This window comes from Dendrobates tinctorius, unplaced genomic scaffold (assembly GCF_039654945.1).
Source record: "Dendrobates tinctorius isolate UK_male_01 unplaced genomic scaffold, ASM3965494v1 ptg000098l, whole genome shotgun sequence".
NCBI lineage: Eukaryota > Metazoa > Chordata > Amphibia > Anura > Dendrobatidae > Dendrobates > Dendrobates tinctorius.
In genome coordinates, this window is record NW_027361766.1 from 9,390,638 (window position 1) to 9,396,637 (window position 6,000).

Sequence of the window (6,000 nt, forward strand, 5' to 3'; positions counted from 1 at the left end):
TTCTAGAGATACCAGGGTGGGGAACCATTTTTCTGCCTAGGACCATTTGCATATTAATACCATCATTCTCAGTCTATACAAAATGATCAGCTTAAAAATTAGGCTGCTATACTTGGTCAAACATTTAGTTAACTCACCACTAATGTAATGGCTGGAACTACTTCTCTTTGTTGAGGCTGTAATATTAGGTGGTATTGATGATGTTGCTACCCACAACTGCTTTTCCAGGTTTGCACTGGGCTGGCCACTCTTTGCGGTAAGTTTTGTAACAAACTCTCAGCAGTAAGTTGTTCCTAACACAGATATTACACTGCTGGGTCTCCTCAAAGGGGAGAAATTCATCACTGCTCATATAATGTTTATTGAATACAAGCATGTGAGGTCTGCTGCATACATCACATAGGAAACAACAAGACTGCTGTACATACATCACATAGGACACAGACTGCTGTATATACATCACATAGGAGACAAAGAGACTGCAGTATATACATTACATAGGAGGCACAATATATATACAGTACATCATAGGAAGCAATGAGATTGCTGTGTACATCACATATTAGACTCTAAGTATACACCACATATGTGGTATACATAGCAAATGCTGTGTAACCTAAGAGACACTGACTGCTACACAATCACATAGTGTGCACTGCGCTCCAGCCTAACTCCGCCCACAAAGAACATCTTGAACTCTAGCCAGCATTTTACTTATTCAAGCAGTAGTGAACTCTGCGTGTGCATGCGCCACAGAGATATTAAAAGGTCAATGGCCTAAGTACTGCGGCTCGCTGAGAATCTGAAGGAGGGACGGCCCAAATGGCATAGCAGGATGTAAACAGCCCATGGGCCAGAGGTTCCCCACCCTTGCTTCCTGCTATTAAGATCTGCGGACTGTGCAGGTCAGGGAAGTAAGAAAAACTTACTGCCATGGTCTCGGAACAAATCCAGAATTATACTACCCCTGTGGCATAGTACATTATCCTGCTAAAAGTGTTCTTCTGCAATAGGATAAATGGCAACCATGAACGGGTGAACTTGGTTGGGCATAATGCTTAAAGGGGTTGTCCAGTCAAAACCGATAAATCTGCAGTTGCTCTATATGACTGCTTGAATCCCCCCCAGTGCATGCACTGTGCGCTGTGGGGACTCGCCGGTTTCAGACCCGTGAACGTAGGGTATATATAACTTATACATGCCAGTGGGCATGGCAACACTCCATATACTTGGATGCCAGTGACAAGGCCAGTTAGTGGGTGTGTCCGACTATAGAGCACAGCTCAGCTCCATATAAGTCCTACTGTCCAAACATCCAATCAGTTATCAGAACCCAGGATGCACCAAGAAAAAACCTTCCCCAAACAATTGCTCCCCCTCCACCAGCCTAAAGGGCCTTTCACACTAAGCGATATCGCTAGCAATATCGCTGTAACGTCACTGGTTTTTGTGACGTAGCAGCGATATTGCTAGCGATATCGCTATGTCTGATACTTACCTCCGACCGGCTCCCCCGCTGATTATCGCTGATCACGTGAGAACGTCCTGGACCGTTTCTCGTCATCAGCTTCCTGCTGGGCTTCTTGTGGCGCCGACGAGTAATGCGTGGACGCGGGCGGGAGGACGTCAGGATCGCCTCGTCTGACAGGTAAGTAGCGACCCCCAACCCCTGCTATGTCGCTGGTGAGATCTGCCTGTGTGTTAGCTCACTAGCGACCACTTAGAGATGCACCAGCGATCCTGACCGGGTCATATCGCTGGTCGGGATCGCTGGTGCATCGCTAAGTGTGACAGCACCTTAACAGGTAGAGCTTGAGTCATGCTACTAGCACCAAATTCTCCCCTTCTCTTTAGCATGGGTGTAACAGACATATGGATTTGAATGGCTTTGTAGTAGCAAATGCAGTGGATAAAATTGTACATATAAAACAAGAAGTTTAAAAAAGTATCTTGAAACTATGCAATATATCTAATTTAATCTTCCAATTACAACTTGTATTTTTTACATTGGCAATATACTTTATTTAAATGTTCATTTACAAATTGTTCATTGTATATTCTTATGAGCAGGGTCGTCATTATCTTTACTTTAATTATCGTATTATCTTTAATGTTATTATTATGACTGTTGTATATGAACTGCTGAATTGTAAAGTGCTGTGGAATATGCTGGTGCTATAAAAATAAAGATTATTATCCTGAGTAACCAAAAACTTAATTCAGGGTAAAACATTTAATAAAAGTAAGAGGGTGCGCCTGCAGGTTATTAATTTTCTATTAATATGCATTCATTAAAATAACCATGTGGGTATCTCAAATTGTGCTAATAAATTTTAATAATTGCACTTAACCCTCAAAGTAAATTAAAATGAACTTGCTCCTTAGTGTGGGTGTACAGTTTCCTTTAGGGCAGCTGTACTTAACCCTGCATTCATATTACATGTCCTTGATGACAAATAGTATACCGATCACAAGGAGGAAAGGAGATTCCGACTCTTTCCATTTATGTGACCCTGAGAAAGGGATCGGGAATCTGTGGCTCGCGAGTCAGATGTGGCTCTTTTGATGGCTGCATCTGGCTCTCAAATCTGTTCGGGCATGGACACAGACTTCTCCAGGAAGTCTGTTACTGTTTGGGTTTGGCTGCTCGACCACCGGGCGTTACGTCGCGCTGTCTTGTGCATGATAGTGCGGCAAACACCGCTTCTGATCGGCAGTGAAATCCTCCCTGCTGGTCAGAGAGCCGCGGCTCCCACGCTGTCAAAAGACAGAGGTACACAGTTTACCTCTGGTCACTGGTGTCAGCTGATGGGACAACTGCTCCCATCGTCCGACACCTGCTGCCGCTAATAACAGTGAGAGAAGACGCAGCGGAGGGGAGTATTCATCAGCCACTCCTGTTGTAAATATTTTTAAAAAAACCTGGCGTGGGTTCCCCTGTATTTTTGATAACCAGCCAGGCAAAACTCACAGCTGGGGGCTGCAACCCTTAGCTGTCTGCTTCAGCTAGGCTAGTTATCAATAGAGGGGTGTCCGTGACATATTTATTTAAATTAAAAAAACGGCGCGTGGTCCCCCCATTTTTGACAACCAGCCTTGCTAAAGTAGACAGCTGGGGGCTGGTATTCTCAGACTGGTAAGAGGTCATGGATATTGGCACCCCCAGCCTACAAATATCAGCCCGCAGCAGCCCAGAAAAGGCACACCTATTAGCTTTGCCAATTTTGGTGCTTAGCCCAGCTCTTCCCACTTGTCCTGTAGCGGTGGCAAGTGGGGTTCATATTTTTGGGATTGATGTCACCTTTGTATTGTCAGGTGACATCAAGCCCACGGCTTAGTAATGGAGAGGTGTCTGTAAGACTGTAGGACACATATCGATTGCTAATCCTACAGTTGTGTGGTAAATAAAGACACAGGCAGAATAAGTGGGAAAATGGTCTTAGGAGCGCAGGAAAGAGACTCAGACAAGAGATGGGTTTAAACCACGTGTTTTGACGGAGGATCCCTCCTCATCACGTGGATGTTTATTAATGACATAGGGGATGGGGTATTTAAATGGGAAGCAGCCAATCACAACAGTCAAAACAGTCACATGTTATGATAGTCACGTTACGACATGACATCATATATTATAATCAAAAAGGAGATTAAAAACAACCTATATAAAATGTGAGAAAAACCAGCATGAGTTAACCAAGTTTTAAATGTATAAAATGTGCAAAAACGAGCAATAAAATATAGATAAAAATAAAATTTTTAACAGGTTAGTAGACCAGAAAAAAAAATCAATAAAAAAAGCGAGAAAACAGTGGATGTCATCTTTTTATCTCCTTTTTGATTATGTCATCTTGTCGTAACATGTGACTCTTTTGACTGTTGTGATTAGCAGCTTCCTATTTAAATACCCCATCCCCTATGTCATTAATAAACTTCCACCTGATGAAGACGGATCTTCTGTCGAAACAGGGTGTGGTTTAAACCCATCTCTTGTCTGAGTCTCTTTCCTGCGCTCCTAAGGCTACTTTCACATTAGCGTTTTTTTAGTGCTGCGCTTCGTGCGCAATAGTAACACATGCATAAAACACATCATGTGTTTTGCATGCGTTTTAACCAGTTCCTAGCCATGTTAACTCTTAAAACGCCTGCGTTCCCATAGACTGTAATGTTATTTTTGCGCATTCCATGTGCAAGCGTGCACATGAGGTTTTTTACGCCGTTGGACGGACCCAAAAATGCAACAGGTTGCGTCTGGCGCGCCTAGGCGCACATTACAAAAAAACGCATGCGCACGAAAACGCATACCAACGCGTGCAAACGCTAGACCATGCGCCCGCCATGTTAAACCTAGGGGCGCATGACGCATGCACGTGCACAATGTGCTGCGCTAAAAACGCTAATGTGAAACCAGCCTAAGACCGTTTTCCATTTTCTCATTGCTCCTATCCTCTACTGGAGGTTTTCGGCTGGAGCTGCGGTGGAGACCTGACATCCTTGTCTGCCCCTGGGTTGCTTCCTAAGTGCTCCTTTATGACCGCTTATCACTGACTCTTACAACCAGAATAAAGTCCTTTATTAGAAATAAAACAAAACAGTTTTCCATTTTTATTTAAATGCCTAATTCCACCGAAGCCCTCATTCTCCTGTAATAAAACTAAAATAAAAAAACAACAATATCCCTCACCTCGCCATCATTCTGTCACACACCTCAATCCAGGTCACGAGGAAAAAGATTTTTCAGCCTGGGCGTTGCAAAGATGCGACCGTCCAGGCTGAGAACCACTGGTGACTGAACTGCAAGCATAGACCGGTGGTGATGTCTTCGAGGTTACTTCCGGTCAGTGAAGCTCCATTCCCAGCTGGGCAGAACTGCCGTGACCTTGGCGAGATCCCTGCTAGCACTGTGAGAAAGTCTGTTAACTCATCTCTGCACCGTGAGACTTTTTGTCATTGTGCTAGTGGTGATCACTGCAGTTCAGGGGCCCGCTCACTGCAGCTCATTCTTCACTGCCTCTCAGCATGAACGGTGGCATAATGCCACCATTCATGCAAGAACACATGTAACAGATGGATTACAGCATGAGATATTATGGATTCCAGTCACCCATCCATCCATCTATCTCCATCCATCCATCCCTCATCCACACATCCCTCCAGCTTATATCTCAATCCATCCCTCATCAAACATCCATCCGTTCAGCATCATTGGTTAGCAACAGCATAGCAATGTTATTAAAAAGAATTCAGAGACCTATTGTACTTTAGCAGTGTTGATCTTACATAAAATGCAAACATTTACTTGTATTTAGTTTTAAACATATTGTATGGCTCTCACGGAATTACATTTTAAAATGTGACATTCATGGCTCTCAGCCAAAAAGGTTCCCGTCCCTTGCCCTGAGAGAAGCTGTGGACTGTGTTACTATACAGACATTGCGGCTTTAAGTCTCCTCACCTCGACATGCTTAGCATGTTATTCTCTGCAAGGAGAAATGATACTTCTTGGATACTATACAGACATGTAACCCTTTCTAGATCTGCTTGAAACATTTCTACAGAATATTGTTTCATCAGGAGCTCAATGATAGCGATATCTTAAACTAAATATCCAAAGCAACGATTTCTAGATAAGGAGGATCTGAAGAATACCATGAAAAACACCTTTAGAATTTTCATCTAGGCATCTTAGACAATCAGATAGTCTTAAAAGGGAAAAATAAAAAAAAAAAAAGCAACAAATAGCAAAGATACAGAAGAGATTCAAATATTGATTTACTACTAGTTTTAATCAACCATACAGTAATAATAGTAATATTCTGGTCAAATAACAGCCCATTATTCAGTGACCCCTATTTTATCTGGGATCCTTCTTGATAAACCCAATATTGTATATACAGCTCTGGCAAAAATTCAGAGACCACCACATCAAAACCCTGTCATGGACAACCCATTCTCCAGACCTGAACCCCATTGAAAACCTCTGGAATGTAATCAAGAGGATGA